This window comes from Megalobrama amblycephala, linkage group LG3, assembly GCF_018812025.1.
Source record: "Megalobrama amblycephala isolate DHTTF-2021 linkage group LG3, ASM1881202v1, whole genome shotgun sequence".
Taxonomy (NCBI): domain Eukaryota; kingdom Metazoa; phylum Chordata; class Actinopteri; order Cypriniformes; family Xenocyprididae; genus Megalobrama; species Megalobrama amblycephala.
In genome coordinates this window covers 33339500-33362507 of record NC_063046.1, presented here as the reverse complement: position 1 = coordinate 33362507, position 23008 = coordinate 33339500, and the positions used below count along the sequence as shown (strand labels likewise).

The 23008-nt window shown below is 39.4% G+C and overlaps 1 long non-coding RNA gene across 1 annotated transcript; it reads right to left on the bottom strand.

Annotated features, from left to right (window-relative positions):
* Positions 1-1436: 1436 nt before the first annotated feature.
* Positions 1437-22611, bottom strand: LOC125265162. Its single transcript, XR_007184219.1, has 3 exons — positions 21778-22611; positions 2923-3069; positions 1437-2828 (listed from the first exon to the last, which is right to left on the bottom strand). It is a non-coding gene; the product is annotated as an uncharacterized LOC125265162 (long non-coding RNA).
* Positions 22612-23008: the final 397 nt, after the last annotated feature.

Genomic DNA, 23008 nt, shown 5'->3' with positions numbered 1-23008 from the left:
ACAGTGTAATAGATGAAATGGCAAGCCAATGGGCTTTCACAAGAGTTATTGAATCTACACAGAATGACTTACATAAAATTCACATTCTGGTCGGTGTAGATGTTGAACCCCCCGCTTGCGGGAGCAACAAATTCTGATGTAAAGCTTGTGCAGCTGAGATCATATTTGCTGCTAGCTTACAGTCTAAAACCACATTTCCTTGGATTTCGCCAATATCATGGTTAGTAATGAAATTCCTCAGGGAAAACAAATTGCTGCTGTCACATAATCAATAGACATGGGAATAAATGTCAAATGCATGTTCCCTCACTGGTCACGAAGCATAGTCACTACCCAGCATGCTTGTGTCCTGTAGTGCCCCTCCCAGCATGCACTTGGTTCAAAAGGTCTCTCGCTTCCAGTTATTGTATACCAGTCATAACACTACACGTGATTTCACTTGTAAGTGTTTGTTTAGCACTTGTCTTTGGCGTGTTTCTGTGGCGGAGGTGAAGAGGGTGTGATAATACAGAGGTATTCTTATGTGTCAGTTCTCTTCTTTGTGACTGCGACTGACAGAACGCTCTCCAGTCAACTGGCTGGAAGGAGTCTCTTAGGTGGGGGCAAAACACGTTGTCACTGCTCCTTGTCGTGTGTCCGATAATTAAACATCTGATTTATTGGCAGGCGTCAACAATCACAGAGGGCCTCTCTCCTCCTCTCTCAGCTTTATGATGTTCATCCTTCCTCAGGCTAAATTTACTTGACGAGGGAAAAAAAGGGAAAAAGGGTGAAGGGGGGGAAAAAAGAGGCCTTTGGTTTCTTACCCTCTGTCACCTCATCTAATCCAGCCCCCCTAGGCTTGTCTGTCACTCAGCTGCCGTGGCAACCGGAGCAGACAGGGAACAGAGGCCCTGACCAGCCTCGCTTTGGCACAGTTTATTCTAATATTTATTGCCACCCAGAAAATGAGCATAATACAGGCGAGCAGAGGCAGCAATGCTGAGCGTTGTGGGTAATGTCAGTTTTAACAAAGACCCAAGGGAACGTGGCTGCGGTGAGAAAAAGCTTCTTGTTTGATAATTTAACGCGACGGTGCCATAAAGCATTTTTGATTCCTAAATTTTGACTTTGCTGGCTTGTAGAACAGAAATCGTCGTGCATGTGTGATCTCAATGGGCTTGAACATCTGTAATGTGACAATTTCAGTCATCAGGGCTACAAAACATCCTGAGTTTTTTGGAAAAAAACCTGAAACTGTCAGGTTGTGTTCAAATGCTGTATTTTGCTTTACATTTAAAACAACATTATTTTTAAGAAGGATAAAAACAGGCTTATTGGAATGTTAAGGATAACATATATGATAAAAATCAAAATAAAAACTCATTTAGTTTTATGCATAATTTGCATTTAATATATATTTTATTAACAAGTGACCTTAGAACCAGCTGGTTAGCAAATAATTACAAAAATGTTTAAAATATATTCAAAACAAGCTTATTAGGTATTGAATGATAAAATATGATTTAAAAATATGCATATTTTTCGGATTATATTATATTATATTATATTATATTATTCACTAAAATGTCCTTGGGACCAAAAACAAATGCAAGAAAAGATACTGAATTTCTGAAAAAAGCTCATTATTTGTTTGCATATGCCTCTTAGATTTCTAATCTTATGGCGCTCATACATTTTAAGTGTCCATATACTTTTTGTTTATGAATATTATTAATTTATTTTGACGTATTTGGCATTTTGAGGTTCAGGAGCACAGTGGAACTCAGAGGTTTAGACTTGGAAGTGATAGAAGCCAAGACATATACACACACACACACACACAGAGACAGCCGGAAAACTCAAAGAGGGCCGTGGTTAGTTGTGGATGTACATTGTATCAAGTGTATCCCATAGTCAGTCAGACAGACAGGTAGATGGCTGGTTGCAGGTGCTTTCTCTCTCTGGGAGGCCTGAGACAGGCCTGTGCTGTGCCGGCTGTCAGCTCATCAGGGTGTTCAGGTCCGGCTGGCTGACGGGCTTCGGCTCTGAGGCCTGGGCTGATGACACCTTCCTGTTCCACTGTGACAGGCCCAGTCCGACAGGCGTCAGAAAACACTCAGCCCTTCTCAGCGTTCGCAATGTCTCATACACACACACACCTGGACACGAGCGCACATACACATTCACAATCTCATACCTGCTTTGACATGAAAGAACACACATATTCACAAACACACACCCACACTCATAGACTACCCGTCTCCTCCATGCTGAAACTTGATGAACTGAGATGGAGAATGTGATGACAAACATACAAACATTTCCAGAGAAATAAACAAAGTTGCCATAAACCTCATCAGGACATGATAGATCCAGGGAGAGTAATGGTTTGAGTTATTATAGCATAGGTGAGTGCTAGGAGCTGTCTTTGCGAGTTGTCAGTAAAGAATGCCCAGAACGCAGGCTCCTCTGCCAGACCTCTGAAGGTCGGACAAGCTTATGTTTGGCTGAGGAACTTTGGCTGAGTACACACCAGCTGTCTCTTTAGCCATCACTCAGACAGCGCAACACCGCTAGCTAGTGTGTGTGTGAGGCTGTGCGTCTTTATTGTCGTTCAAACGCTGCCAGTGTGTGTCCTGAGCTCGCGGCGCCACACACACGCTCGCCCCTTTCGGGGGCTACCAGATGCTGACTGCTTGAGGCCTAGAGACAGAGAGAGAGAGAGGCACAGAGCTCCAGCATCACACCCTCTTCTCTCTTCCTCTCCCATGCAGTCACCAGAAGATGAGCCTGATTTGTTTTGGGAGCCATCCAATTGACGGAAAAAGAGAGAGATTCAAGAGAGGCTAAGAAATAAAGAAAGGAAGGAAAAAAAGGTGAAATACAGAGCATGAGAATGAGAGCGTGGCACCCCACGGCGTCGGGCAGAATGGGCCTCACCAGATATGAAGAGATTAGCCAGCCGCTGCTTTAACCCGGGCCCGGTTTTATGGCTGCTAAAGCCTCTGGCAAAAGTTAAAGCTACTCTCAGCAAACTCTAGCAGCCCCATGCCTCCTCCTGCTCGCAAACACGCCAGAAAGACGAGCCTGAGAGGGAAGAAAACGGGTTAGTTACACTCATCGTCAATGCATTAAAGTCTTCATAACAGGGTTGTGAGCATAACAGAATTCTACAGAATATCAAACCGCACACCCAGAAAGATGACAACTAACACAATTCCCATGAAATATCAGTTGTGTTCAAAATAAGATATGGTTTATTTTGTCAAGTGCCTTCAGATATCTTGAGGTGCATTTACATAGACCGTTTAATGCTGCACTGAGGCAGCATGAATGCACCGAAATTACAACTGAAGACATGTTATGAAATTAATACTCTAAATATGAAATGATTATAAAATATATTCTCTATAAGTTAGGGCTTATATTCTAGCAATGCTTTTGTGCAGAATTGTGTGTTTACACAAAATTAGGAGACGAGAAAACGTCTTTGTTTTATATATGAGCTAACAATGCATTTAAAAAATAGGTGTCAGTTGTTAAAGGGTTATTTCACCCAAAAATGGACATTATGTCATTTATTACTCACCCTCGTGTCGTTCTACACCCGTAAGACCTTCGTTCATCTTCGGAACAAAAATTATGATGTTTTTGATAAAATCTGATAGCTAAGTGAAAAAAACTTTCAAAACAAAAGATTTGTAAAGCTTTGAAGCTTCATGAAGCAGTGTTTTGAAATACCTATCACTAGATATTGTTGAATAAAGACGTTGTTTTGGGGGGTTTTTTGGTGCACAAAAAGTATTCTTGTTGCTTCATAACATTAAGATTGAACCACTGTAGTCACATGTACTGTTTTAAATATGTTTTTAGTACCTTTCTGGGCATTGAAAAAGGAAATGATCTTGCTGGCAATGCAGGCCTCACCGAGCCTTCGGATTTGATCAAAAACATCATAATTTGTGTTCCAAAGATCAACAAAGGTCTTACGGTTGTGGAACGACATGAGGGTGAGTAATAAATGACATCATTTTCATTTTTGGGTGAATTAACCCTTTAACATTGTGCTTCATTTACAGAAGTATTTATGTCTGTAATTTGCTTTATGATACAACAGAAGTCAAAGAATTGTTCACTTTCTTTCAGTGCTTTGTCGGTTGATTGACAGAATGGTTCATTCATTCACTTATAACATTGCTGTGCATGTTGACCACATTCTCATTTGTGTAAGTGTGTATGTGGAGATCAAACACACTTGTCAGACTAGTAGAATGTATTACACTTTGCCTTTTTCTTCAGTTTAGTGTGTTTATTTGTGTGTTAATTAATGTCGGTCTTTTTGTGTTGTTTATGCAGTGGTGATTATGACATTTCTTTATCTGCTCATGAGATCTGCATTTAAGATAAAAGAAATTTGCTCCTGTTAAGTTAAAGAGGTTCAGTTGAGCTCAAGAGAAGTTTTTAATCAATTGAAATTGAGATCATATGTTGGGATGAAGGGAGAGTAATGCATTATTGAAATTTAAACAGTCTCAAAAGCAACCGAGCACCAAAAACAACACAAACCTCTCAACGGAAAATGTTTTCCCTCATTTCAGCCTACATACATACATACATGCATTTATTCATTTATTTATTTATTTATGTTCCCTTGCTCTGATATACATTACAGGCCAGTTTTAATATTGCCACTTTCAGGAGACTCACTATATTAATTTTAGAAGGTGTGTGTATGATTGGCTAATGCAGTGCCTCCAAAGAGTGCTAGCCCTCATTCTGCTCCAGCTTGTTCTCTTTTAATCGCTTTTTCTTTCTTTCTTAATTTTACACAAGAGATGCTCAAACAGTCTCCTCAGCATTTTGCCTTCCTCCTCACCCTATCATTTCTACCTGCTTAATTCCCCTCTAACGGGCCGCACCAAAGTCGTTAGCTGATTAAGGCTCTTAATTGGGCTCAGAAGAAAAGGGTGAGGACAGGGCTGAAGTTTAGAAAAACTACAGTTTTTCTTCTAGTCGTTTTTGAGGGGCCACGTTTTTAGATAGACCATGATGTTGTACTGCCAAAAATGTAAAGAAATATATTCTAACAAAATTGTTAATTTTGGTAATATTTTATAATAAAACAATTTTCTTTAATAATGCAAACATTATTATCTTATATAACGCTTAGAATATGTTATAAAGATATATTCAAATAGTTATGAAAGTTTATTCACAAATTATCATTAAATATGCATTCATACTGTATGTACAGGAACTAATAATCTCATAGGAACAACATAATGATCGCTAATGACTTGTTAATGAAAGTTATTAGGGGAGTTCAGCAAAAAATCAGGTAAAGTGTGACAAATATGTTTCATGATTGATTGCCCTATAAATATCAGGAGACAATCAAATGTAACAGTCATTAGTAATTATCACAAGGGTCTTTGTCATTATGAAAATGTTTAAATTTGCCTGATATAACAAGTGTATGTGATCAAGCTTCATCTTCTAATCAGCACCTAAATCCAGCAACAAAAGAATATGCTCCTCATGAACATGGAGATAAAGAAGATAAACTCTATAAAGAATACAAATCACCTGCAACCTTCATGGGATTTTTTTAATAGATAGTTTAAACATTTCCCAATGATGTATGTGTAAAATAATATTATAAATTAGCCTCTTTTTCCACTTTCTATGCTTTTAAAATGTTCCTCTGATGTACTTATCATAAAGTAGACAGAAATGTGACTTGCAACGTCTAGCTCTCTCTCTCTTTCTATATATATGCGTAAATAAGTACAATATATTCTATAGCATGATTTATGTCATGTTAACGCATAATATGATGATGATTGAATGTAATCCTTTGCAACAGTTGTAAAGAGAACTTTGTACATTAATGGAAAACAGAAGTGTAGAAATGTTTATTATTATTATTACATCAGCTCAGTTTGGTCTCATACGTTTAAACTGTTATAATGTTTTTTTATTTATTAATCATTATGGGTTAACATAGCACACCATATCATACAATATTTCAATTCTGGACATCAGTCTGTAGCAGTGCTAAAACACAAAGATGAGATTTCATATGGTAGTATATGTGTCCCGTCCCTGTTCGGTGTAGTAGCACCATGCAGGCGTATATTATTTATTTTATATATTTATATTTTTATATTAGTAAGCTATTGTGAGCAATAATCTTGCACCCTACAGAAAAGTCCAGCTAAAATCTGCTTCTGATGATATAATTATGTTATTACCAGCCAAAGCAAGCAGGTCATTTGTGGTAATTAGCTGGTCCAAGCTGTTCTAGATGATTAATTAGTTGCACTGCCAGATGATTTGGCTAAGGACAAGCTGGTAGACCATCTTGGTCAAGTTAGATGTGGTAAAGCAACTTGAACCAGTAACAAACCAGATAAAATGTTCACAGAATTGGTTTGCTTAACAACTCAAGCTGTACTTCTTAAGTAGCTGGGCTATTAGTACCTAACTGTGTTCAGAAGTCTAAGAGTCTGTCACAGATCTGCAAAAAAACTGTAGCACATTGACTTTTTCCTTTTGAATATTAGCTTGCAAACACTGATATATTATGTGCTTGACTAAATTCTCTATATAATTTCTATACATTATATTCTATAGCGGTGAATGAATTGCTCTTTGAGATATTTGCACCCCTGGCGATAAGGGTCATGTAAATGCTGAAAGTGAACTCAAATCAGTTTGTCTCTGATCTCTGCCTGACCTTGTGGTTTTAGTAGAGCGCTGCTGCCCGCTCCCTAGGCCGCCTGTCATTAGGAGATGACTGCTTCTCTTTAGTGTGCAGAGCTGTGGGCTGAATGACAATAGAAAACTAATTCACTCCTTCTCCCGCTGACTGGGTGCATGTCTGGGTCATGCGGGACTGGGTGGAGTCACAGTTCAGGAAGGGGTCAAAGCTTTTTTAATGTGTCATTTAAATGTGAATTAGGTCACGAGGTTACACATGAACAGCCTTTTGTGTGTGATGTAATGATCGAAACATGATATGGTTACTTAGATACTGTAGTTATTATATATGTGCGCAGTATATAGTATACATAATTAACCGTGCTGTGTTTCTTAATTAATTCAATCCATCGTCGTCACATATAAAACTAATTAGAAATAAATAATAAACCCAAGCCACACTGCTGAGAAGAGTGTCTTCTTTGACAGTGAATAGGAGCTTCTTTATGACTGAGAAATATGTGTGAGTATGTGTGTGAGAGAAGGGAGGTGATGAGGGCGTTTGGGGGGTAAATCGTTCATTACGGACGAAAAGACATTTGTGGATTTGGGCATGTGTGCTATTACTGAATGATGAGGAAAAAAAGCCCTGTGTGATCAATGGAGAGAAGAAGAGTGAACTCTGCCAGCTGCTGGGAAATATCACACACACACACACACACACACACACACACACACACATGAAAATAACACACACATCAACACATGCCACACAAAAATTCTTTCAATCTCTCTCTCTCTTACACACACACACACACACACACAGTGAACAGAGACAGAGCTTGACATTTAAAAGGAAAAAGCTGACATTGACTCCATCACTGTCACAGTGGCTGCCATAAAGCAGCGGCAAATATTAAAACATTTTTCATCTGTGCTGCATTATTGGCACCAGAAATTGTTTTCCCCTCCGTCTGATATTCTCCTGAACTGCTGCAGCTCTCCCCAGAGACCACATGCTGTTACCAAGGCCTCCAAACATATTGGCAGTTGATGTGGCGGTATTCGTGTACGCTTGCCATTCAGCGCGTCCTTATCCTGCTCGCCCCACCCCCCGCTTTAACTGCCGTCTCTCCTCACACATGTCCTCCTGTCTCTGAGAAAGACACCGTGTGACCCTGACATAGGAGGTGCTATGTAAATATGTTTGTATCTGTGCGTGTGGCACAGCGAGTGACTCACGTATGAAAGAGAACCCGTAGGTTGTGTTGTTTTTTTATATCGCAGTTACAGTATGCTCAAATCGCCCACAATTTACATCAGAGAACAAGATATATATTGCAAAAAAGACATTAAACATTAATTCCCTATGGACTGCGTGCTCCACAAATGTTGAGCCAAGGTTCTCACACAGGATGCTGGGTCGAATCCGGCCTGTGTTGTCCTGAACCCATTCATCCCCTTTTCACAGAAATAATAAAAATGTATACTAGCTATGTTTACTTAAAAAAAATATTCAAATTAAATATAAAAATATATTATTATTATTATTATTATTATTATTAGACCATAGGAATATATAGGTAACCAGTTTTTGTTGTCATTTTTGTTATTGTAGTATTATTTTTATATTTATTCACTGAATAACTATCCACCAACTATCCAATTTGTATGAGATGGTGAAATTTTGCTTACACAAAAACATACAGTACAACCCATATAGCTAAACTTAAAGGTGATAGAGAGGATTTTTTCGTCGACTGAGAATCCAAAGACTGTTACTGAGTTGCATGCGTAAGAACAACCCCCCTCCTTCACAGCTCATTTCAAGAGAACGCCTCCCAAAACTCGTGCACGAGTATTGGAACACGAGTGTTTACCACGGCATTCGCTGTGTCGTGTTAGTGGATTCATTATGTCGGACTCACCGCAGGTAACTCATAATCTACAGTTGTTACTCCTGTCTCCTGACAAAAACATTGCATGCAGGGCCTGTGGAGTGTGGAAAGTTACAAGGAACGTCACGGCAGTGATTGACAAGCCAGAGGGCCAATCCGCGCACGTCTCTCACAAGGAACGTCACGGCAGTGATTGACAAACCAGAGGGCCAATCGTTTACGCGATGATCGCGTAAACAATTGGCTGATGTTTTTAAGGCCCTACCTCGTGCACAGATGATGTATATTAATATTATTACTTTCAGTGCACCTAATAGATAGTCTTTTATCAGTTAGTAAAGACAGTTTCAAGTAATATTGCAAAAATGTATAAAACAAAACATCCTCTTTAGCACCTTTAAACACTGGGTTTATTTATTATGTCATTTTCTCATACCCGAAGTGCTTCAAAACAGGAAATAAAAATATAAGACAATAAACAATACTAAAATACATAACACAGCAAAACATTAACAGTAATTTTACAAATTGTAACTTATGTGAATTGTCATGAGAGTGTGTTGGGTGTTATTTATGTAATATAATTATATTATTATTTAATATATTTTATGTTTGCTAATTTTTATTCTTTTAAAAGTTTGGTTTAAATAGCTCTTTTGTTGCAAAATCATATTTTCAGCCAAAAGCAAGCCTGGCCATACTGGAAAGTTTTGCCAGAGCACATCCTTTTCTCAGGTGGCCATCTTTAGCTTAAGGGAAGAGAATCTGGCTCCTCCATCTGCTGGCTCCGATAAGTGGTGTGAGTTTGATTAAAATCATTTTCCACGCTGCATCTACTGATGCTTCTGGAAGCCTCTCCATCTTGTCACATCCCTCACGTGCCCGGATGGCCTATTTACACACACGAACACAAATTCAATTCAATCCAATCGCACGGCACGTGCGTAATCAAAAAAGGAGTATGTGGCAGTCGGTGAAGAGACGACACAACAAATCTACCGGGATTTATTCAGCTCTCACTTCTGATATAGATGTCAGAACATCATATATACTGTAATAATCACAGAGCTTTGATTATCAGCTCATAAGTCTGCCGTCAGAAATTACAAACCTGCTAAAAATAAGTCTAGATGGAGTGGATGGATGAAGGAGAAGCGGAGACCTGTGGTGATTTTGCTCTTTTTTTACCAGATAATCAGGACTGTTCTCCTTACGTCACCTGCTCCAAATGCACATCAGGACTGCTGTTTCTCCAGGCCTCCAGGCTCTTTTAAGGCCACTGTAAGATATTTGCCTCTAATGCGCACAAATGAGGGGCCCAAATGGTCTTATTACAAGGCCTCCCTCAACAGAGACAATACATCAGGTGAAAACACACTACAAAATGGAGAGCGTGATTGTTCTGGGAGCACAGTGCTCATTACTCAACACAATCTCTCTTGCTTTTTCTCTCACATGTTCTCTCTCTCTCTTTCTATGTCCCTCCACCTCTTACTCTTTTTCCTTTCACCAACATGCACACATTCACACACTCTTTTTCCCCTCCTCCCTCTCTCTTTTCTTCGGCAAAGTCTCTGGTTTCAGCAGGCGCACATGCACGGAGCCGGATCCACCCCCCCATCTATCAGTCCCCTGCTTTTGTTCTGCATCTCCATAAGAGTAACTAATGCATGTCTGGTGCCTTACTGGATTAGATTAATGTCATTATTGACTGCATTCAGTCTCCGTCAAACGTGCAATGAAGAGGAGATGAGAACAGGCCTTTTGATCAACAGGCCAACATTTCATCATGAGTCTCAGGTTGCTGGCTGGACCTTATGCTGATGCTGATGTCTGAAGCCAGTGAAAGTATGAGAGGGGTGTGTTTGTGCTGTGCGTGTTTATGGGAGAAAGAACTGGAGGATTCGTGTTATGATGGTGTTACCTAAAGCCTCGACTCTTCCACCTCCTGAACTCGCTGTGACCTAGGGCCAGTGTGGGGTCAGTTGCCTATTGGCCAGGATAGATGATGTAGTGGGTAATGGCATTACAGACATCCCTGGAGCCTGTGGCTTTTTAGAGCAATAATCACTCATTGTTACTCTATCTGTGCTTTAAGATTTAAGCCAATTCTCTGCTTGAACTCTGGCATCTCCACAACACACCACAGCAGCTGCTGCTGCTCCAATACAAATACATTGTAGAATCTCACAGCGGTGTGAATTATACAGTTGACAATGCTTAATAGTAATAATAATAATAATAATAATGAAGAAGAGTAGTAGTAGTCGTCAAAGAAGAAGAAGATTGTTTATTTACACTCTAAAAAAATGTTGGATTGTTTTGACCCTAATTTGGGTCAAATATGGACAGACCCAACCATTGGGTTAAAAATGTAATTTAAAAACTTAACCCAACAGCTGGGTTTGTCCATATTTGACCCAAATTTAGGTTGAAACAACCTAGCATTTTTTTTTTTTTTTTTAAAGTATATAATAATTTAATCATTAATAATCATTATCTTGTTCCTCTTGGACAGTATTTGGGAGAAAATGGGTTGTTGATGATATTATTAAACTTAACCATACAATCATTTATGATTCTAAAATAAAATACACTACTCTTATGAGCCTAATTTTTATGATATCTTGTGATGTTGTCATCCTATTTTAATAATTACATTGTCATGAGAGTGTGTTGGGTGTTTACACAAGCCCATAGACAGGGACAGGGTAGAGGAGTAGTTACAAATGAAACACACAGGGTTTATCTTGCCCTCATAGCAAAGTACAAGAATAAAGAAAAACTCAAGAGGTTTCTCTCTCTCTCTCTCTCTCTCTCTCTCTCTTTCTCTCTCTCGCTAGCTGTCTTTTCTCTTGCTGTAATACTCTGCTTATGAAACATATCAAGAGAAGTATAAGACCACACATGCAGGGAGACTGCTCACTCATTCCTCTCCGCCATCTGCCAGGTCACATGACCCATCTGCACACCACAGCCCTGTCAATCAATCAAAGACAGGGACAATGGAGAATAATAATCATGACAAACTAGGCAGAGGAGAGAGCACACATCCACACACATACACACACTGACTCACGCTCTCCGTGCATCGAAAAATGAAGGGACAAAACTTAATCAGGAGGGGTCGTGTTAGGGAGTGGGGAACAGATTAAATTACTATGGTATTAGATACGGGAAATGATTTCTGTCAAAACCATCTTTACTGCAATTATAATATGTTAATTATGTATTTCATTAAGTAAGTGGATTAGAGGCAGCGCTGATGGAATCAATCTGAAGAAGGACTGGACCAGGAAGACCAGACACACACGCGCGCACACACACACACAGAGGACAGAATTCTAATGAACTCCATCAGGGGAAGAGCAGAGGTGCTGCCAAATATGCCATTCTGTCCACTTGAACCACAGCATTTGCTTCCATTTAAATTACACTGACTAAAATAATTTTACAGTTGAATTGACAGTGTTTTCATCTGTCTCTGGCTAAAGTGTGAGGATGGATTTGGCATCTGCTTTCAAAACACATCCACTTTGTCTGTTCATGAATTTTTGGGGAAAGTACAATAGCTACAGTTAGTCTGAAGTGTGAACACATTATATACGTTTTTGGTAAAACTATTGAATATTTTATATATTTATATATTTTATAAAATGTATTATTTTACAAATAAATAATAAAGAATTATATTATTATAATATTAAAATCTAAGGTATCTGAAATCAGACATGATAAAGTAGTGAAATATCTGATTTCTGTTCATACTGATATATTTCAGTAAATGCTCAAATAATTTGCAATAACAGATAAGATGAAGCTATTTCAAGATAATGAGACATGCAAAAACCTAAGATCTAACCTATATATATATATATATATATATATATATATATATATATATATATATATATATATATATATATATATATATATATATATATATATATATATATATATATATATAGTACAGTCCAAAAGTTTGGAACCACCAAGATTTTTAATGTTTTTAAAAGAAGTTTCGTCTGCTCACCAAGGCTACATTTATTTAATTAAAAATACAGTAAAAAACAGTAATATTGTGAAATATTATTACAATTTAAAATAACTAATACTATTTAAATATATTTGACAAAGTAATTTATTCCTGTGATGCAAAGCTGAATTTTCAGCATCGTTACTCCAGTCTTCAGTGTCACATGATCCTTCAGAAATCATTCTAATATGCTGATCTGCTGCTCAATAAATATTTATGATTATTTTTAATGTTGAAAACAGTTGTGTACTTTTTTTTTCAGGATTCCTTGATGAATAGAAAGTTCAAAAGAACAGCATTTATCTGAAATACAAAGCTTCTGTAGCATTATACACTACCGTTCAAAAGTTTGGGGTCAGTAAGAATTTTTATTTTTATTTTTTTGAAAAGAAATTAAAGAAATGAATACTTTTATTCAGCAAGGATGCATTAAATCAATCAAAAGTGGCAGTAAAGACATTTATAATGTTACAAAAGATTAGATTTCAGATAAACACTGTTCTTTTGAACTTTCTATTCATCAAATAAAAATATTGTACACAAATATTTTGTACAATTGTACACATTAAATGTTTCTTGAGCAGCAGATCAGCATATTAGAATGATTTCTGAAGGATCATGTGACACTGAAGACTGGAGTAATGATGCTGAAAATTCAGCTTTGCCATCACAGGAATAAATTACTTTGTGAAATATATTCAAATAGAAAACAGTTATTTTAAAATATTTCACAATATTACTGTTTTTTACTGTATTTTTAATTAAATAAATGTAGCCTTGGTGAGCAGACGAAACTTCTTTTAAAAACATTAAAAATCTTAGTGGTTCCAAACTTTTGGACTGTACTATATATATATATATATATATATATATATATATATATATATATATATATATATATATATATATATAGTACTGGATATATATCAGAATAATTGAAAGAAGATTAAAAGTTCTATCTAAAGTTTAGATAAGTTATCTAGGAGTAGGTTACAGAACAGGATAGAAAGAATAATGGCAGAATGGATGACTAAATTGTAAATCCAAAAGGCTACAAAGGTCACTTTGCGGGCCATGAATGTCATCAAAGAAGTCTTGCTATAGGACATAATACTCGAAGAGAATGAATGGCCAGGATAAAGCTAACAACCATTCGTGACTGGACATTTAACAATTTGTTACGTTCCAGTCGGAAACATTGCGTGTGTGCGCTCAATATGGTGCTCTTTTCAAAGGCAGAGCAAGACTCCAATTTAGATGCAAATATCTGATAAGAGCGAAGTACATCCTTCCAGTGATGGAATGCACTTTTTCTTTCCAATTTCATATCTGATGTTTATTCTTTGACAGACACCAGACAAAAGTGAATGTTGTGGAATCCACGTTCCTGGGGGAATGTAAAAAATAACAAGAGAGAAACTGGAAATAGACAGCCTTCACCAATCCAATTAAGTCGCTTCAGACATAATGTTTTTCTTTTTTTGTTTTTGTTTTTTTTAATGAAAGGCAGTCGCTGAAGTAACTTTGGTGTCTTTCCTAGAAATGTCTAAAAATGTGGCATCATGCATAGAAATGTCAAAATATTATTGGCGGAGACAGTGTTTGTTTACAACATTACCTTTCTGTAAATTCATATTTTTTTAGCCACATCTCACGGTTTCACTGTCAGACGTTTTCCATTATTTGTAAGATTGTCCCATACATTTGTAATGATTCAGAAAAATTCAAAACCTGTTTATTATGTATATGTATGCATGTGGGTGGTCAGGAGGAGTTTATCGGTGGTCCAACAAACGGAAACACATACTGAATCATAAAATCACCTCATTCGCAGCAGAGAGTCACCTCCAATTAACGTATTCATTTACTGAATGCGTACAGCATTTTACCTGTCGGAACACATAGAACACACATGTACGCATGTATAGTCGTGAATAAATCAAAATGTGTCAAGAATAGTGCATCACTGCATGTGGATTAATCCAGGGGTCTCCTTTATTGGACTCAAGTGCATAATTTCCATATTAAAGCTGCAAACTTTTAATTCTGCTGATATTGAATTCTTATTCTTGTCAATGAGGGATTTCTTGCAAGCTGGTTGGACTAAAGTATAAAAAAAAATCTCATGCATATGCTAATACATGCAAGATAAGAGATAATAAGCATGACTCACATACATATAACTGTCTTTTTTCTGGTTCTATTTTTTTCCATTCTTGTTATCATACACCAAAAATGAATTTATTTACTTGGTCTAAAGTAGGTCTGCATTTGTTCCCAGCTATATTACTTTTCACCCAACTCAAAGTGTTTGATGTGCCTTTGAAATGCATTCCTAGAAAACAAAGCCATGTGTAATTAGGACTAGACTACAATTAGACTGTGTGTTTTCACTGCTATTGAATAATTATCATGAGGATAGTCTGCTTATAGATGCACTTCTGATAGCAGAACAGGAACGAGACGGATTGAAAAGGCAAATAAACAAGAAACAATGCAGAAAGGTGAAAGTGAATGAAAATTAAAAACATTTGTACAGGGTATCACTGTGTGTGAGTGAATATGTGAGTATCTATTATAGAGTCTAAGAGGCTCTGGCAATATGATAAACCCCCTTTCCCCTTGCTTCTCTCTCAGGGGACATTTTACACCTCTCATTATGCTACTGATTGGCCTGATTTCATCTACAAAGCATTCTGCGAAGGGCACCATCCCTTCACACCACTAACCCAGCAAACAGAGAAAGAGATAACAGAAATAGGTTTGCTAGCAAAAACAGCACCAACAGTCAACAATCAGGATATGCATTTACATGCACTTTAAAAGTTATATTTTAGCCTGAATAAAGCAGTAATTCATTTTTTTTTATGTTATGTAAACACTTTAGTCCAAATTAAATTCAACTAACACACTAATCGACTATATAATGTGATTGTAGCTCTGCTTTGTCCAGCATGCATACACGTTAATCAGACTACAATTAGCCTTGGTGCTGTTCATTTGCTTTGAAAGACAGGTGACACAGCATGTATTTAATCCTTTCCAATGTGTCAAGTATAATTGTAACCTGACTACCTAAGAACCTAATGTAGCTTGATTGTAACTACACATGTAAACCTACTTAAAAAGATAGCTCACCCATTTACTCGCCCTTGTGATGTCTCAAACCTGTATGGCTTACTTTCTTCTAATGAAGACAAAAGAAGATATTTTGAAGAACTTGGGGTCTAAAATAAATTCAACCACTTTGACTTTCATTGTCTGGGCAAAAAAAACAATGACATTTTCTATCTTCCACATCTTTTATATTCCACATAAGAAAGAAAGTCATACAGATTTGGAATGACATGAGGGTGAGTGACAGAATTTACATTTTTTGAATGAATAAATCAATAAATGTTCAAAGATACTTAAGCTAACCCCTACATTTGCTCCATATATTAACATTCGGTGCCTAACTGTAAGGGTACGGATGCACATCATTCCAAGCGTAGCCAAAAAAAGGACATTCCTATTCCATTCTCTTTATCACTGAACTTGGAGCAAACAGTCTAATTTACAGGGCAAACTTTCCTCTCTTCGATAGTCTGATTTGATATACTCCAATAGAGCCTTTCTTCCAGACACCATCAATTGTCTATGGATTTTTTCCTCCCTCTACCCACCACAGAAGGGAAACAAAAAGGAGGCCTGCACAGCCTCCAGCCTGATACGCTTTATTGATATCGATGCAGTAGGAATATTGCCCATTTTCACCAGGGGATCAATCAAGCCCGTCGAGGGGTGTTTTACGAGGCGCGTCTTCTCTGTGTGGGGTGGCTCCATAATGTGAGCGTGCGTCTATGTGGGTGACAGCCTCGCAGAAACAGGGTGCTGTCGCAAATCAAGCAGCTTTCGCACGCACGCCGGTGGAATGATCACAGAAGTCACCCTTGTGACCGAACACAGGGGCTGCTGTTTCTGGAGGTGAGAATCTAAATTGACCAGAAAGCAACAAGCAATCGACAGCAACAAAATCTGATGTGGCGGTCAATATCAGTGCACTGGAGTCTCTGGCTTGTTTTTATGAGTTTTCACAGGGCAGCAGCGCAGAGAGGAAGTCCATGACCACAGCAGGTGTCAGGCCCTGTTGGATCCAGTTGCGCTTTTATAGACTGCAGAGTTGCTCTGGTTTCAACGGCAAGTGCGATCTGTGAAGGCACGCTAGCGCCCCTTGGTACTAGTTAGCATGGTGGCTGGCAGCTGGAGCGTGCTGATGGAGGGTGATGAGTGGAGTGGAGCGTCACCAGGATGGAGGGGAGGAATGGGAAGGGAAGAGGTGGGGGTGGGGAGTACACACCTGGCATCCACCACAGATGGGCATAATCATCTCTTCCCCAGAAGCCCTCCCTTCACCGCCACCATCTCAAACGCTTGAGTGCACGCACACGTACGCAGACACGCACACACAATCTCACGCTCGCGATCGTTTGCTAGCAAAGCAGTTTTAATCGGTGCAGTGCACACATACAGATGCACACACACAAACACAACCTCCCACACTAGACATATGTGGAAACAGTCAAATGGTAGTACACAAATATCACCGAGTGGCTTTGTCTTATTGTTGCCGAGGGTTTGGAGAGCATCACTTCTTTTGCACAAGGTCCACTGTGCGTAGTGTGGCACGACACATTACTTGACAGCTTAACATTTATTAGAACACAAGGTACAAATGAGACACACTTATACCAGTGCTCACAGAGGAACTTGAGATACACAAACACATACACACATTATACCCCGTCTATTCTCCTTGACTGTGAATATATTACACAATCACGTCGAGCAATTAGACACATCCATGGGGACCCTACACACAGAAAACAAACAAGCAAACAAATCCTAATAGCTGGAAGAGCACTGGAGCCCTAGAGACACCTCCAGAGGTTTAGGTTCATGTCATTATCAGGGCTCTGTTTTGACATGGCAGAGACACACATCAGAATGGATTTGTTATTTTCATGGGAGCGAGCTCTGCAAACAATAGGTGGAACACAATCCGAATGTGTATGATGCTTTCTAAAAGAAGCAGACATCGCAAGCCATTATTCAAATGACAAGGCGGCTTCCAGTGGGAGAACATTTGGGATGGTGAAGGGGGGGTTAAAAAAAAAGACGTTGCGATTATCTCGTGGCCTGTTGGTCACTAATCGGTTAACGCGTCGAGGGTCCCGTGATTTATTTATCAAAAATATTTCACCAGGAAGCGCGCCCGAGACAGACCATCTCATTTAGCGCCGACACTCCCCAGGGGAGCCCTCCATTTCCAGGCAACAAAAGGGTCCGCTCTGCATCCCCTCCACTCCTTTGATGTTTATTTTAGTAGCCCACCCCTGCTGTTCCAGGTCCTTTTGTGTCCAGCCAGGTACAACAAGCTAAAGCTCAGCCCCAGCCAGTCAGGCTGCCTTTAGGGTGGGGTGGGGGGGAGGTGGAGTCATGAGATGTCCGGCCCCCTGACCTGGTCATGAGATGTCCGGCCACCCTAAACCCTTTACCCCTCTTTCTCAGAGTCTCCTGAGCAGCAGCCCAGGGGCAGCTGGAGGTGGGAGGAGGGAGACGACGATGAGGGCAAATCTCTCACTCAAGCGATGGGAGGGGGAATGATAGGATAGTGGAGAGTATGTGTGTGTGTTTGTGTAAAAAAAAGGGAGGGGGCAACATTTCCTTTCACTGCCTGCCAATCCATCAAGACTCAGGCTACTGCTGTGAGGCCCATCAGCCAGCACAGAAAAGTACAAGACCCGGCAACAGAGCCCCTCACTCCACGGCCATCATTCATCCGCTCGCTCTGAACTCCCTGTGACCTTTCCCTCACGCTCCTCTCCAGAACTTACAGTCCTCGGTACCTAGTTAGAGCCTAAAGATACAACAAATCGGCGTGGCTCGATTCGTTCTGCGCGCTCTCGCCTCATCTCTCGGAAAAGCGGTATATTTTCATGTCTGTGTTTGATAGTGAGATTACAGTAATAGGTGGAAGAAGGAGAGTGGATGTGTTTACATGACAGTGTGTTTGTGTCAGAACTTTGCTTTTCTCAGCAGTTAGGAGAATGAGGAGAGAGAAAGCAGGAAGGCACACTCTGCAGAGAGAACACTAGTTGACATCATTAGGCTGGACACATTTTTGTCACGCTTCCAGATTTAACCCGTCTGCGTTTCGCTGAATACCGAATCAGTCTCGCTTCTTTCTTTCTTTCTTTTTGTTCTCTGCCTTCTTGCTTTCTTTCTTTCTTTCTTTCTTAATATCTCACATGGACTGCATCAGAGGAGTGTCCATGATATTGTGCCATCGAAACCACCTAAACATGACAATATTAACGCATTAAAACAGCTGTCGAGAGGTCAGAATGGCGGAAGACCACATTAAAACATGGAAAAACATCCAAATATTTTCTGTTAAAGATATGACTGTCCTTTCCTTGCTGCATCGATTTTTAATAAATGCAATTGCATCAGGTGAAATCCAATATGCCCTTGCTTATCGTTTTATCTTCACATAGACTCCTGTAATCCAAACTTACTTTTCCAGCACACTTTGTTGTTTATCAATGACTTAATTGCGTTTGCTGCTGTTGGTTGAGACTGTGAGGCCGTTATGAAATTGTGCAGTTCAAAAACAATCTGACATTGTTGTTTCTGCTCTATGGTGGCGAATCACGTTATTGCGACGAAGGCCTCGGGACAATGTCTGTCTTTATGACGAGGCGCTCAGCAATATCATGTCCAGATGCCGCACCCCTGAAACGGCACCATAACCTATAAAACAAACCTGACCGCAGGCTGTTCCTAATCGCATGAAGCCTCGGATCGGGACACAATATTGTTTGAATTCTATTTGTATTGGTGCAACTGACCCTTATATGACTCACTGCCGACATTAAAGGGGGAGAGAGACGGAGTAAGAGAGAGGAATTGCGCGATGTTTGTGGGAGAAAAGGCGAGGGGTTATTTTTCAACTCGAGATGGATGTGCCAGCATCCAGTGTGATTAGAGAAATGGATAACTCACTAACATCTGTGCAAACTACAATAAAGAGGGATTTAGTGTTACCCTGAGGAAGGAAAGGAGAGGCTGTCTGTCCATTAAACGGTTTATTACAGAGCCAGAAGCCCTGTTCTAACTCACTTATTTCTGCGCGGGGGTTTAGACTCTGTGACTGCTTGTCATCCTCGGCAGACGACGCTCCGGGCTCAGTTTCTCTCTCCTTCTCTCAAACTGACTTCTGTCTTTCTTCCTCTTTCTCACTCCCCTTCTTTCCTCTCATTCTCTCCCATTGCCTCCAATGTCCCCTCCCTCCATATCTCCCTCTCTCTTCTTCCCTCCCTCTGTCTCTTTCACTGTCTGCCTCTCTTTCTCTCCTCTCTCTGTGAGTGCACTAGGTGGATGACAATCAAATGACTCATTGAGCAGCTGGAGAGGCCGACCCCCGGCGAGGGCTTAACTACGGAAAGTGAGCATGATCATGTCACACTTCACAATGCTCGTTGGCTGTAGCCGTGGCAGCGGGAGGGACAGGGAGGGGCTACTTTAAAGAGACAGCGACACGGTTGAAGCCGGACAACGGAGAGAACCCGTGCAAGCATATCGTGTTGCTATATTTGTTGACTTTATACTTGATTCATTATTGTGAGGTATACTTAGTGACGGTCTCTCTCTCTCCCTCTCCCTCCCTCCCTCCCTCTCTTTTTTTTTTTTGTAATTTATCACAGGTATGAAGAATGTGATTGCAGCAGGTGTGTGCATTAATGTGATATATTGTGTCTGGCTGTTAAGTTTTCCTCTGAAATCTAGCTTAGGACAAGTACAGCTGATGTATTTTACACTTGAAACGGGCGAGGATATCAGATCAGTAATGTATCGTCAAAGCATGACAAACACGAGCGCTTGTCTCATTAAATGTCCCCATGCGCCATTTCAAATCTCGGCTCAGTGTGCGCACGTGCGCGTGTGTGCGCGCAGGAGGAGACAGCATTGGCTGGGAGGAATTGATGCCCTGTGTTTGGCTAATTAAGACAGCACTAGACATTTCCGTGCAGTGAGATGGCGGAGAGGTGCTAATTCATAATTGACGTAATGGATGGAGTCTGTCTGTTGGCTTTTTAAACGCTTTGCGATTTCGCCGTGATTAGCTGACACGTACCTTTGTGTGAATAATGAAAATATGCACCATGCTCCACACTTTAATGGATACCAAGCCAATCTCTAACCAGCCTTTTCAGACAGCCATCTTTTCCTCTCTCTCTTCCTTTCTGGGCCTCCCTGGAATGGCTGTCACATGAAAAATGGCCCTTATTTGAGATGGACACTTTGTTAAATATAATCTTCTAATATATTCTATTAGTTCAAGTTCCCACCCAGGAGCGAGAGTGGCTATATACAAATCCCTGCTTTCAGCTCACACTGAAGCGTGCTTTCAGCTTCACTTGATGCTATCGCAAGTGGAGACCTGCAATTTTGTTTTTGCACTGTGTTATCCAACCAACCTGTGCATTTCATACAATTCAGCATGCTACTTCAAAGCACACTTTGTGTATACATCTTAGTAAGGTGTACTGTAAGAGCTTGAACAATGGTTGAAGCAACAATAATGATAAGATGTGTACACTGTAAAAAATGATTTTCCTGATTTATCACAACATTTTTTATTTTGTCAAATCAACTTAGATAATTAATGTAGTTCAGATAACATAATATTTTGAGTTTCTGTTGATTAAACCAATCGCCTTCATTGTATTAACTCAATTTTTTTAAAAAAACCAACAATCAATTTTTACAGTATATTTTTATATTACTATGGGACTGAAAATGCCTGTGTGTGTGTGTGTGTGTGTGTGTGTGTATATAATATATACAGATTTTTTTTTTTTAATTCTCACAAATCATGCAAACTGCAGTTGAGTTGTTTTGATTAAGTAATAATCAAAAAACTCCCAAAAAATACAGGTAACTTACAAAATTAAAGTTAATTGAAAAACAGTCGTTTTTTGGCAAAAGCAGATAACTCCACATTTCAGTTAACACATCGGCACACACACACAAGCACGCACACATACTCACACAAACTGAAAAGGACACACAATGGTTCAGCATGTAAGACGTGTATGGTGTACAATGACTTACAGGAGTCGAAATTATAAATCCTCGATCATCCTCGACGATTTTAGTCAGCTTTGACGAAACTTCCTTCAGCTAGCGCGTCTTTTTGAAGTGACCAGGGGCCCGTTTCAATAAGGAGGTTCAACCAACTCTGAGTTAAAACTTGAACTCTGAGCTGACTTACCCTGAAATGGGAAACTCTGAGTTTTCTGTTTCAGAACAGCTGAATTGAGTTAGTTCAATCGACTCTGAGTACTTTGACTCGGAGTTCAGTGCGTGCACCACGACTATGAAAAGCCATCATCAATGGAGCTCCGATATTACGATTCACCATGGCAACAGCACGTGACAAAATGACATCCACATACTTCTGAGTCAATGCAAGTTTAATTCTTATCACTGTTATAATATCAAAGGTGAAAACTGACAAAACGGTAAGTTATTGAACTTATATTCATTTTCATTTTATATTTTATACTGGCAGATACATACTATATGCACCTCAGTATTGTAGCCTAAATTAACAGCATGCAATAATATCAGAGGGTAAATTAGGCAATTTACTTCCACTTTTAGAACATTTTCTTCATTTTTATTGAAAATAAATGCCTTTCTGATGTGATGGGAAAATGAAGGAGAGCGAAGTCGGCAAGAACCCAGTCAGTTGCATCACAAGAAAATCCTGCGCGCTCAACACACTACCGCTTACACCTCTGAAACCGTAAATTAGGTGCATTGTTTTTAAACTTGTGTGATATTAGTGGGCTGGGCTACTGTAAATTGTTGTAATAGACACTCCGAGTAATCTTGTTTTCCGTTCGCATTAAGATGATTTTTATTACCACACTGGCATTTACATTTAGCAGACGCTTTTATCCAAAGCGACTTACAAATGAGAATAGTAGAATCAATCAAATCACCATAAGAACAACAGTAGGCCTATGTAAGTGCTGTTTGAAGTCACAGTTATGACAGTAACGTGCTCGTAGCAAGGAATTTTTTTTTTTAAATCTTTAATATTGATAATACTGGCAGATATTGATAATTTTACTTAAAGGTCCCATGACATGCTGCTTTTTGGATGCTTTTACATAGGCCTAAGTGGTCCCTAGTACTGTAGGCTATCTGAAGTCTCTTTCCCGAAATTCAGCCTTTGTGCAGAATTTCAGACACTACGAGCCAGTCCTACAATGAGCTTTCCTCAGGACGTGCCGTTTCTGGGTCTGTAGCTTTAAATGCTAATGAGGAGGAGGAG